Source organism: Dasypus novemcinctus, chromosome 14 (assembly GCF_030445035.2).
Source record: "Dasypus novemcinctus isolate mDasNov1 chromosome 14, mDasNov1.1.hap2, whole genome shotgun sequence".
In the NCBI taxonomy this organism is placed as follows: domain Eukaryota; kingdom Metazoa; phylum Chordata; class Mammalia; order Cingulata; family Dasypodidae; genus Dasypus; species Dasypus novemcinctus.
Window position 1 is genome coordinate 57,812,387 of NC_080686.1, and position 13,664 is coordinate 57,826,050.

At 42.6% G+C, this 13,664-nt stretch overlaps 1 pseudogene; it reads right to left on the minus strand.

Moving 5' to 3' along the window:
- Positions 1-1,458: 1,458 nt before the first annotated feature.
- On the minus strand, positions 1,459-2,480 carry LOC101439412 (lipoamide acyltransferase component of branched-chain alpha-keto acid dehydrogenase complex, mitochondrial pseudogene; annotated as a pseudogene).
- Positions 2,481-13,664: the final 11,184 nt, after the last annotated feature.

The window sequence follows — 13,664 nt, forward strand, 5'->3', positions numbered from 1 at the left end:
AGCTGCCCCAGGGTTTTGAGAGCCGTAGTTTCAGTGGGCAGGAAGCCCTGTGCTGGCTTCTCATAGCGCACACTGAAGAAGCTGCTGTGTACGGAGGAGTCCCAAATTGTACTTGCAGATCCTGCTGCCATGGCTTTGAGAGGTTAATCGCTAAGGCCTAATTCTAAGAGTGGGTCTGGAGGATGTAGTTTTCTAGCTAATGAATGAAAAAAAGGTGGATGGCAATTACGGCACATAAATCACATTTAAGAGGACATTGGGGCCCCTGTGAGGCTTTATTCACTTTTTCTGTCTTCATGCATAAGAGATGATTAGCTAAACACAGATGTGTGCTTGCAGCTGTAGTTTCACTTGGGCTGTTGGGAGGAAACTGTTTATTATACAGTTAAACTACAGGAAACAGATTGTCCATCAGTGGTGGTTGTGATTCTACTCTGATCATCTAGATATAAGGGAAATGCAAGGTTGATCTATAACAAATTATTTTACACCTATGGTGGCTACGTGGAATAAAAAAAAGTCACTTTTATAATTTTCTTATTTCATTTATTTATTAACCTACTTCCAGAAAGCAGTAGAGGTAACTTATAATTAAAAGCACATTATAATAAACTAGCAAGTTTAAATATGTTAGAAAGAGACCAGAAATCATGGAGAGGAAGTAGAGAGGAAATTCTGCTCAGAACCTAAGATAAGAGGTACAAGGCAGTAAATGTAGTTGTGACCCTCCCTTGTCTTGCTTTTTCTACAGTCCTGTATTTGTGACTGATCAAGTTGCATTTGCCATGGCTTCCTCCAAAGAAGTTAATGAAAACTTCCCCGGGGGTTCAAAGCTTGACTCTGGAGTAGCCCACAGACAGCTCACCAGGCCCATCTCCTTTGGCCCCACAGTCCCCCTGCTCTGTTGCCCTCTCCTCACCCAGGGAAGGTCACTGCCACTTCCTAGGTCCCACAGAAGTCTGCTTGAATGGGCATCCTGTGGAGAGGTGGCCTCTGGGAGTGTAGTGAGGCCAGCCATGGGGCCAAATGCTGTGTGGGAACAGGGCCTGAGAAACAGGCCCCACAGCTTGGCCCGCTCCTGGCTGCATTTCCTCATACCACCTTCTCCCACCCACTCAACTAAGAAGAGGACACATATGCCATGTACCTTCCAGCCCAGCTCTGCGCCAACCCCTCTGTGTTCCCTGGGGCCCCTCCTTAGCCACTGTGGCATGAGTGGTGAGCAGCACTTGGAGGCTTGCCGGCGTGGAGCCAGCCTAGCAGGGAGAAGACAAGGGTGGGGAGAGGCTAGGGGAGGCTGGACAGCAGGCAGGGCCTGAAGGCTGCATTGAGGGTGAGACTCGGGTCTTGAGTGTTTTTAAGCAAGTCAAGGGAGATGGTCAGGCTTGCTTCTCATACTCCAGCAGCACTGGGGCCCCAGCTGCAGCACCAGTGGGGGTGGCCACAGCCAGAAATCCACTACCTGTGGAGCTTGGCAGTGAGCACGGCTGGGGTTAACCTGGCCGCCCATCGTGTGGACTCCAGGCTGTCTATCTCTCCTGCCTCCTCTCTGTCACTGTTCCTCTTCTTGGTTGCTCCCCGCCTGCACCTGCTCTCTGGCAATATTACTGGTTTGGCAAAAGTACCACCAAATGATCCAATTCTGGAAAGATTAAATGTTCCTTCTGCAAGATCAGTGGTTCCGATCTGCCCTGCAGAGCCCAATTTCTGGAGATGTTTCAATTCACTAGCAATCTCAAATTTACAGCAGATCTGAATGTTTTTTTACATTTGGGACAACCAACACTTGCTCAGCATCCATTGCTACCCTGATATTATGAGAAACCTTATATGTTATGTCCTGGCAGTTTCCATGCACAGAAGCATTAAGAATGGGAACTGTACTAATCCTAAGGAAGCAGCCTTTAAGAAGGGCATAAAGGAGAGTTTAATTCCATGAGCAAAGGCATTAGACTTTAATTCTTCTTGTACTTGAACCAGTTCAGTACAAGTTCACAATACCCAACATGAGGAATTTTCAGGGCTGCAGTCATCACCTTGACCATTGCTTTGTGAAAGGCTATAGCGGCTTCTGTTCTGTCTTTGCCTGTGAATACCGGAGGGTTTTGATTTTGATATAGGAATGGTCCTGTCTTTTGGTGATGTTGGAGGTGGCATAATTTCAGCTTTTGTTCAAGTAGGTAATAGAGTTCCTCTCTGCTTTGAGTTGAGAATACCTTCTTTAAGTACTCTGCCATCTTTTCTGGAGCTAACAACTTCACTCAGCTTAATATTGTTTTCCCTTGCAAGGTAGTGAACTACAGGGGTTAGTTGCCAGTGTTTTTGGTCCTTTATCTCTTGGCATGTGTGCTCATCATGGGGCACAGCAGGTGTTTCAACATCTTCCTCTGAGTCTTTTAAAGCTTCTATTTCTGTGTCTACTAATAGCTTTCCCCCCATAATCAATCTTGCCTAGATTATAACAAAATTTTTAAATGACGCCATCATAAAGACAAGTAATGGTAAATTGAAACACCGTATCTCCTTCTTTTACGTATCATTCTTTGACAGTTACTTCTCAATCCCTTCTGAGGTTTGAGAGTTTGAATTGAACAACCTGTCCATGTAGAGCAGCAGTTTTCAGGAAATGATGTGGATGACTGTACTTGAATGAAGGCTAACCAAAGAAACGTGCAAATTTTGGCTTCAAAACACGAGCATTATAAACGACATCTTTGAAAATAGGCGCTGAGGGTCCTGGCTCTAGGTCCTCAGCACTCACACTTCAGTTTCCTTTTTAAACATAGACCTGCTTGGGTTGGATTTGCTGTCACTTGAAATTGAGAGAATCTACATGAGGCTAGGGACGAGCTCTGTGTCCCAGGACCTGGCTTGGTGCCTGGTACAGAGGAATGGGTAACAAATGAATCAAGGAATGGAGAGAGAGGTCTCAGAAGCAGAGCTTCTTCAACCCACCTCTTTTCCCTTTCATATCTAGGAAATGAGGGGGTGGCTTGTGGTTCTTCCTGGGTAATGCTCTTGTTAGAGTCCTGCTGGAACCAATTTATCTAGAACAAGGAATTTCAGCCTCAAGAAGGCCTCCTCTTGTAAGGAGCAGCAAAAGGGCTGTGACAAAGACCTGTCGCTCAGTAGATTTTGAGGGCCTGAAGTTCTACCATTCCTTCCGTCTATGGTTCTGAGAACTCAAGAATTCTCTGTAGGGAAGCAGATGTGGCTCAAGCAATTGGGCTCCTGTCTACCATATGGGAGGTCCAAGGTTTGATGCCCAGGGCCTCCTGGTGAAAGGCAAGCTGGCCCATGTGGCAAGCTGACCCACGTGGAGTGCTGGCCTGAGCAGAGTACTGCCCTGCACAGGAGTGCTGGCCCATGAGGAGAGCTGGCGTAGCAAGATGATGCAACAAAGAGACACAGGTTCCTGGTGCCATTGATAAGGATAGAAGTGGTCACAAAAGAACACACAGTGAATGGACACAGAAAGCAGACAACCAGGTGGGGGGCGGGGGGGGGTGCGGCAGAAATAAATAAATAAATAAATAAATAAATAAATCTTTTTTAAAAAAAGAATCCTCTGTAAATACATATTTGTATTTGCTTATATAAGTGTAAAGGAACTCAAAAACATATAAGAGAGACTAATAGAAATGGTTACCTGCAGGAGTTGGGCTGGGAACTGGCCCAATGGAGGTCAGGTATAGGAATAAGACTTTTCATAATTTTTATATTGTTTGAATTTTGAGCCATACTAATGTATTGCCTTTTCAAAAATTAAATTAAAAAAGAACATCTGTGACAGTGCAGAATCACTAGGAGCCACTATCAGCCCTTAACAGCTGGGGAGGAGGGCATTTGTTTACCAGCTTTTCTTTTCAACCTGGGAATTGATTTCAGCAGGGTTTGTCTTGGATGGGGAAGGGAAGGTCATAGAGGGTTGCAGGACCAAGGGGACTGGCTTGTGCAGGTCACCACACCTGAGAAGGTAACAGGGAGGGGAATTAGGCAGGCCAAAGGGAAGGGTAGAGCATCAAAGATATTCTTTCCTAGGGGCCCACTTGTCCCCGACTGGACTTGATAATTTCCAAGACTTTTCTTATCTTAAAAGAGTTCCTCACACCAACTGTCTGTGTGTCTGTAGGCATGTCCCTTCAATGCTCCAGGCCTGGTGACTCACCTGTAAGATGAAGGGGCCTAGACTAATGATCTCTAATGTCCCTTGCCGTTCTGATGCTGATTCTGATGCCAACTTCTCTTCCCCCACACCCTTTCTCTATCCCAAAGACCTACCCCTGTTGAGAAGAGATACGTTATATCCAGGGAGAACAAAATGTACCCTCATGACACTCAAAACTGAAACACTTGAGGAGAGCTCTCAAGTCACAGCACCTATCAAGAACATTCTCACTTCCTTCCTGTGTCTAAATATTGCTCATTGAGATTAAGTAGAAGAGTAGGTGATGGATTAGCTGAGTGTACAGCTGATGTACTTCCTGCCCTCCTCACCCGCACCCTCTGGGGCTCCTACCAGGAGGCCCTCTAATGCCCTCTGGATGGACAGTGTGCTCACTCACTGGTCAGTGGACTTCTGCAGAGTTGAAAATCTCTGTCTCTGACTGTGACCCTAAAAGGCTGCCACCTTGGCCAGTTTTTGTCCTCTCAACTTTCGAGATTCTCACAGGGAAGGTCCTCATCAGGAATGCAGTAGCGGTAGTTGCTGAGGCAGTCAGAAGTCAGGGGGCAACCGAGGGGTTGGGCAACATTTGGGCATAACTAGAAGAATATAGACCTGGGTGCAGGGTGACAGGGGAGTGCTGGCAGGCACCGCACAGGCTGGTCTGTGGGGCTGGAGGACAGGTATAGGCCTATGGGCCTGTTAGGGGGAGGGACAACGGGAGGCCCAGCTGGAACATGCACCCAGGGCCTCGGGTTTAGATATTGATATGAAAGCAATTGAAATAATAAATAAAAGCACAGAGATGCATTTGCATTGGCAAGACTGAAAAATATACATGACATCACTTAAAAGCATTAGCTTCCAGCATCCTGCTCTTAGGGTAGGACAAGAACAATAGCAGCTGCTCACAGATGGCAGAACAGGGTGTGGATAAATATACTTCCAAGTCTGTGGTGTAGGAACCACCACCTGTAATGCACTACAATATATATACATATGTGTGTAGTTTCTATATAATATATAATGAATATATATGATACATGTAATAAATTTTGTAATATATGGTTTGTATTTTTGTGTTAAAATGTTAATTTGCTCAATAAAATAACGTAAACCTATCAGAATTTTTGTAGTCTTGTTTGGAGGCTTTGTTTTTTTAATTTACTGGGAGCCACAATGAATGGGTCTCTTGATTGGGTGGCTTGGTGAGAAGGCTGGCCCCAGAGAGCCAGCCCCTGAGGGTGGTGGGCTTGTGGTTGCCCAGGCAGCCAAGGGGGGCTTCGACTGGCAGCTAAAGAGCCAACTTGGCCATTTTCTGGTATCCTGAGCCCAGGGCTGGACACACATCTCTTGACCTCTATCACCTGCCCCTGCCCTTCAGCTGTCCCATCTGATGGATGTGAGGTGCCTTCCTATCCCAGGTGCTTCTCATGTCTCACTGAGGGTGCCATGTCCCTATGACAGGTGGTTGGAATTGGATGGCCTAAGACTCCCTTTGTCCAGAGGGTCATAATTTACACATATTTTTTTGAAATATGACTTTGATTGGCTGGAAGAGCCAAGAAAGACTTTGTATTTCTCAAATATTTTTTATTTTTCTATTTCTCCTTGACATCCCCCGCCCCCCAGCCCCATTCTCAGTCCTTGCCCAGCAGGGACCTTGTTACCGACTCATATTCTCATTCCTTTCCTACCACAAGTCCATTTTCTTCCGTGAAGCTCTTGACAGAAGTCTTGCCTATTGTGAGGTTCTGGTTTACAAGCCTGCCTGCTGTCTGTGGTGGTGCCAAAGCAAAGGGGGTGGGGTTGAGACAAATTCTGGCAGGCAGAGATGAAAGCCAGAGGACCAGCTGGATGGTTGTCTTTTATTTTCCCTTTTAGTTCTGTCATCTCCAGAAGCTAATAGGCAATATGACTCAAAGTCTTAAATTTCTGCTAAGTACTATGTATCTATCATTTGAATTATACTATATGAGAAGGAAGGTTGGAAGAGACATGAGCTGGGGCTTAGAAATCACACAGATTTAGGTTGAAATCTCGGTTTAACAATTTAAATGAAGTGGACAATCTTCCTGAGAAAAATAATGATCAAATTTGCCTCAAAAACCAATAAAAATATGTATGGACTTTAATTTTATCCTATTGTCTTATGTGTTCTTGTATATTTCAAATGCCATAATAAACTATATCTTAAAAAGCCAATAATACTCACCAAATATAGACTCTTCTTTTCCATTCCTTTAGGGGAAAAAATTAGTCAGTCATACATAGTTGCTACTAATATAAATTGGTAAAATCTTGTGAAAAGATAATTTGGCAATACCATTTAAATTTAAAATGCACGTATTCTATGATCAAGCAATCTCACTTTTAATAATCTGTTTCTAGGAAATACTACATGTACAGATATACATACAAGGATATTCCATGATTTATTATTTATAACAGAAAAATACTGAAACAAATCTCAAAAAAAAAAAAGTTAAGTAAATCATGGAATAACCATATCCACAAATATCATGGAACCATTATAAATAATGAGATAAATCGATGTCCATTGGCCTGAAAGATGTCCATCATACGTTGTTTGGTTTTAAAAGCAAATGGCAGAATAATGCAGAGCGGGACTCCATTTGTGTCAAGAGAAAAATATTTCAATGGATATGTCCATCCATCAACCCATCCAACCAAAAGTCCAGAAGGATAACCACAAAATTAACAATATTTACCCCTTAGGGGAGAAGACAGACTTCTGCTTTTCTTGTATATTGTATTTCAATGCACAAAAATGTAAGAGTATGAAATAATAAATTTTTTGTGTTTTACTGCACATTTTAAAAAAGAAAATCCCAAAGCTTAAAAACAAAATCAAATCACTGTGCTCTGGGAATATTTGTGCTGAACAATTGTATTCAAAGATCATGAAGATATGGTTTCCTGGCCTCAGAAAGTCTGTCAAGAGAAATGATGACCCTAGCAGTTTCCTCACTTGGCTCTGCTAAACCCATCACCTTGATTTCCAACCTTTTGCTGTAATAGAGGAATCATTTCATTGCTTCTCTTTAACTTTAGATCCACATAGATTCCTTGAAGTGCTTAGGAATCAATCTTTGGAGTGAAGCAGTTACAATGTTCCAATTTTCTTCCTAAGGAGGGCTACAAGCTCAAGCTGACAAATGCTTCTGCGTAGAAAGGGCCCTTAGACTTCTCCAGTAAGACTGATCAAGTATTTGGTGCTATCCTTTTATCCTAAAAACAAAGACAGGTGATTTAGACTAGGGAGGATTTCTGTTTTCAGCCTGAGAAAAACATCTAACTCCACCCCTAATAGGGTGTTGTTAACAACAGCAGGCAGATTCTGATTAAAAACTGAACTGGATTAGTTTTTAGAAAAGTACCCTGGGTGCTTTTCAAAGCCCAATAAAGATATGAGATCTAGCATTCAGTGCAGGTCTGCCCCCTATGGGTTAGATTCCCAATTTAATATGTGTCACTAAGTCTTTAGGGCTCAAAATGACAGGCCTTTTTAAATCCCCAAGTCCCTGGAGCAAACTTTGTACCTTTCTTCTCCATTGAAACTATCTGTACCCCTGGGAAGGCTTCTTCAGGACTTCCCTCCTTGCTGGGTGCCCTCAGGCCTCAGAATGTGACTCAATGACACAACAGCTGACCTGAAACCACACTAAGATTTTTGGACCAAAAAGGGGGAAGTTTAAGTGAAGTGCTTTCTTTCTGCAGTGTGTCTGGAAGCAGCGCATATTTCTAGCACAAGTATTGACACATAGTTTAGAAGTTTCTATTTTGGTCATGTTATAATCAATGAAAAGCAGACAAGCTGTCCAGGGTTGAAATTCACTGGTTGTGAAATACTCTAAATGCATCAACTCTGCCTGACATGTCTATATTTTGATGTTTGGCATTGACCAGAGTCAAAGACACCTGACCCCATAGACCAATTATTACAATTCTGTAGGAAGGAGTCCTGCTTTCCCACCCCTTGCTCTGCCTGATGATTAGTGGTTCTGGGCCCTGTTGCCACAGACACAGGGCTCAGTGCGGGCAGGCAATTTCACTTCAGGTGCTGAGGGCTGAGGCCTGGGCCATGACACTTAAAGACCTGCCTTCATCCCCCCACCCCCCGCTGACTCAGTGTGAGGCCAGGGCTGAGAAGCACTGAGCGAGACAGGAACACAGGCCCTGCAAACTGGCCCAGGAGTATCACATCCATGGCAGTCTCTTGCTCCCCATCTCTGAGCCCAGGGCAGACTTGACTAATGCACTGTGAACCTCTCTCCTGCTGCACCTAACCTGGTCTTTTTCTCATACTGCTCCTAGAAGCTACCACCTATCCATCAGCATTGGGAGACTACCTGAACTTCCTCTAAATAAAACCACATAAAATTAGTCCCATCAAAACCAGGCTTGTCTAGTCTCACAATCTAGTGAATTTCCCTATTGGCCCATTAGGGTCCTAATGGGGAATGCCAGGGTAAAAGCCCTATGTTACTCAACTGAGGTTTTGCGCTAGCATATCTTGCAGAAAGCAACTTCTCCTTTCCCTTAACAGACAGATGCAGAGTCAAGCAGATCGAGGTTTGAATTCTACTCTGCTACTTGTATAACCTATGTGACTTTGGGCAAGTTTGTTGTGCCTTAGTTTCCTCACCTGTAAAATAAGAATAACGGTGAAACTGTCTCATGGGTCTGTCTTGCCTCTCCTACAGTGCTGAACCACAGCAAAACTGAAGCAGCTTGGGCCTTTGGCCTTTTCCAGCCTTCTTTTTCTGTCTGAATAAGTTCACTTAGGCCCCTGATACCCTGTGATGAACAAATCCTTGATACGAAAGCATTAGTACTTAGATCTTATCTTATTCCCTAGTACTCAAAGTGCCCATAAATGGCCTTCTGAAGACAATGATTAAATCTTCAATACACTTTTTTCTTGTAAACTTTGTACCCTCTACCCAGGGATGAGCGGTGCAGTCTCCTAATAATTTTGATTCTATTTGAATCAATTCTATTCAAAACTGAGAGCAAAAAGTACAGAACTACTGACTTTGAGGCAAAAAAACCCCAGGAGTCTACCAGCCTGGGTCACCACCCTGGGCCAGATCTGAGCCTACATGAGGCATGGAAATGAAAACACAGAGTATCAGTTAGAGCTCTATCAGGTGCTCAAGGCCCCCTCCCCTCTTTTGGTTCTTCTTCCCTCTCACCATCCACTGCCTCCCTCTATTTCTCCCACCGTTGCCTCCTGGCCAGCTCTGTTTACCATGCCTTCTGGAATTCCCTTTCATGGTAAGTAATTCCTTATGCCCCTACCCTGCCTGAAATGAATCATGGCTTTCTTGGGAATGCCTCTCCTGAAGTCCTTTCATTCTCAAAGCGCTGAAAATCCTTCTTCTCCTGAGTTCAACAGGCAAGGATGTGCAATCCTCCTGGAGGAAGGGGAAAGACTAACTGTGAACAACAGTTTCATATACACAGCACATGGCACTTTGAAAAGTGTTTACGTTGCACAGCTATCTTTCTCTCTCAACCATTTCTTCCAATTTCTAATCCATAGGGCTAACTATAGGGGAAACGTTTAATTCTTCATTCCATCCTACCTACCTCTTTAGCGTGGTCTCAGTTTTTACTATTCCATTCTCCCACATTCATTATAAAAGTCAAGCCAAATCAATTTACATATGGTTCCTCAAACACATTAAGCCATCCACTGGTTCAGCACATTTTGTTTTCTTATTAACTCCCTGTATGCTTCATAAGACAGTTTAAGAATCATCTCCTATGAGGAAGCACCTCCTTCCTTCTTTTTGATATAAATTGCCCTGTCCTCTGTGCTCACAAAGGACTGTGTTTATGCCTCTCTGAGAACATTCCTCTCCTATCTCCGAAGTAAGTGGTTCATTTCTTTCCTCCAGTGACCAAAGCTCCGAGAGGGCACAGATGGTGGCTTTTTTTTTTTTTTAAAGATTTATTTATTTTTTAATTTATTTCTCTCCCCCTGCCCCCCCCCCCGGTTGTCTGTTCTCTGTGTCTATTTGCTGCGTCTTCTTTGTCCACTTCTGTTGTTGTCAGCGGCACAGGAATCTGTGTTTCTTTTTGTTGTATCATCTTGTTGTGTCAGCTCTCTGTGAGTGTGGTGCCATTCCCGGGCAGGCCGCACTTTCTTTTGCGCTGGGCGGCTCTCCTCACGGGGCACACTCCACGCGGGGACACCACTGTGGCAGGGCACTCCTTGCGCGCATCAGCACTGTGCATGGGCCAGCTCCACATGGGTCAAGGAGGCCCGGGGTTTGAACCGCGGACTTCCCATGTGGTAGACAGAAGTTCTAACCACTGGGCCAAGTCCGCCACCCTGATGGTGGCTTTTTGAAACCTAGGTCTCTCTGACGCTGGAATCGGGGCTCTCCACCGCTACATGTAATGACTCTGCCAATGTGTGGCAAGCACGTATATTTTGTGGGTCCACAAAATATTTTAAGAGGGACAGTATTCATAACATTTTCAAGCTATAAGGAAGCATCTATGCCATTAAATCTGATTCTCATATAGATGAGGAAACCCAGGCCCAAAGACACAGTGGTTGACCCAGAGTGCCTAAGAAGTTGGTAGAATTTCTCCTATAGCACTGTATAAAGACATTTGTTTAGACTGGGGTGAGGTGTAGGTAGGGGGCAATCAGGATTGCGCAGAGTTCTCAATCTTTTTGGTTTCCCCTTATACTATTAAAAATATTGCCAATGCCAAAGTGCTTGGTTTTTGTGGTTATTGATATTTGCCATTAGAAATGAAAACTGAGAACATTAAAAAACGTTTATTTACTTAAAAATAACAATAAACCTATCGTATTTTTATAAAAATAACCATACTTTTCAAAAGAAACATAGTAGGAAGAGTGACATTTGTTTTACATTTTTGCAAATCTTTTTAATCTCTGGTTTAATAGAAGACAGCTGGATTCTCGTATCTACTGCTGCATTCAGTCTCTTGAGATATATTGGTTTGGTTGAAGTAGTCAAAGAAAATCCAGCCTTACAAAGACATGTGATTGGAAAAGAGAGGAGTATTTTAATAATTTTTTCCAATAGTTATTCTTTAATACTACCTCAAAACACAGCAAGTGGTAGTTTCTGAAAAGTTAACTGTAATGTGGAAATTGAACTTATGTATCAATGGATTTTTAATATTTGTTACATTAAAATCTATTGGTCTAGCTCAAGCAATTGGGCTCCCGTCCACCATATAGGAGGTCCAGGGTTCGATGCCCAGGGCCTCCTGGTGAGGGCAAGCTGGCCTGTATGATGAGCTGGCCCATGCGGAGTGGGCTCTGTGGAGTGCTGGCCTGCACAGAGTGCTGGCCTATGTGGAGAGCTGGTGCAGCAAGATTATACAACAAAAAGAGACACAGAGGAAAGACAGTAAGAGACACAGCAGACCAGGGAGCTGATGTGGAGCAAAAGAATGATCACCTCCCTCCCAACTCCATAAGGTCCCAGGATCAATTCCCAGAGCTGCCTAATGAGAATACAAGCAGACACAGAAGAACATAAAGTGAATGGACACAGAAAGCAGACAACGGGGGAGGAGGGGAGAAAAATAAATAAATAAATCTTTAAAAAAAAAATCTATTGGTCTATTATGTACTTTAACTGGATCTTTTCACTTATGCATCATTTTGTAACATGCATTGGTCATTTGACAATATTGGTTTGTAGAATTATAAAAATCTTCCAAATATTGTCATATTTCATTGCACAGTATCAATAATACCACTTGTTAATATCACTAATGTCATCAGAAAAGTCTTTTAAGTATTGAGAAAGCTGTCATGTTTATAATAGCAGATACATATTTTCCAAAATTCTAATTTTTGCTTAAATTTCAACATTGGCAACATACTGTAAGTTATTCGTGGAATTAACTCACTTTGTTAATTTTTGAGAAAATGTATGCCTATACCTCAAGTCTGAATAACCATAGTTTGTCCATCAATTGTTTTGTCAAGCAAAGTAGATTCCTTTTAAAAAGTGACTTTCTAGCTCAATTACACAAGTGCTTTTTAGAAGAAATCACTATTCTTCAGTATGCAGCACAAGTGCTTTATGTGTACTTCCCATTTAGTTAAACAAAAGAGTAAAAATATATGCTTTCGAGGGCTGAGATTAAAAAAATCAATAAGTTTTACTATGTTCATCAAGAGCATTCTTAAGTGAATCTCGCTTTTTTTTTTTTCCAAATACTGCAAGTGCCTGGTGCCAGGAGTTTTACCTACCATTGTTTTTGCCTCTTCAGTGCAAATGTCACCACAGTGAAACAAATTAATCTTTTAGTATTATGAAAACTGGTTTGATCTTGTGGACCCCCTGAAAGATTCTTGGGGATTCCCCTGTCGGTGTGGACTACACTTTGAGAACTGCTGTATATAAGATATAGGCTGTGCAAAATGAAGAGGATAAGAAAGGACAGGAGCCTCAGGAAGGCAGTAAAACTAGAATGGTATCTGTGGAACAGGAGGCAGGCAATTTGATTGTAGGAGATGGAAAGCAGGGGTAGATGAAGCTGAAAAGAAACCATAGAAAAGCAGGAATGTGTTCATCACGGTGACCCCAATTCAGGCTCCTGGGAGCTTTTTTTTTTTTTTTTCTTTTTTTTTAACTGGGGCTGGGGATTGAACCCCAGACCTTGTAAGTGGGAAGCTGGTGCTCAACCTTTGGGTCATACTGACTCCCCTGAGTTAGTTTTTCATTTGTTTGCTCATTGTTTGTTTTTGTTTTTAGGAGGCACCAGGAACTCCCATGTGGGAAGCAGGCACTCAACTGCTTGAGGCACCTCTGCTTCCCAGGAATTTTTTTTTTTTTTTAAAGGGAAATTAATAGCTCCAAATTATATAAAATGAGCGGGCCATGTTTATATTCATTATTCATACCTATAAGGTAAATATTCATAATTACAAAGCAAATATTCATAATTATAATGAAAATGATAGCACAGCTTGCTTTTCTCATAGTGAATGTTTAGAGAATGAATAAACATGTAGTCAAATGCTCTGCCATATTAATTTAATTATACAATATTACTTTTAGAAGGAAAAAGAATGAGAACATTTACTGAGTACTTATTCTGAATCAAATACCGCACTAGTCAGTTTTCCATGTTATAATTTAATCCTTAAAACAAACTAACAAAGGAGATCTCACCATTCATACAGATGAGGCAAATGAAGCCCCAAACCAAGTAACTTTCCAAGGGACATGATTCTTGAGTCCAGTTTTGTAAGACTTCATGTTGTCAGCAAAGCAATACCAATTTATGGTTGGATGCCACCTCCTTTGTCCCCAGAAAAGGGTGCTAAGTTTACCTATATCAATAAACAAGGTCTGGATACATCCCACCATATCAATTTGGCTCATTCTTTTGCACTTGAATCTCCTTCTTTGAACACTCATGCTCTTTCATACATGCACATACACATACACATACAGGCACACAC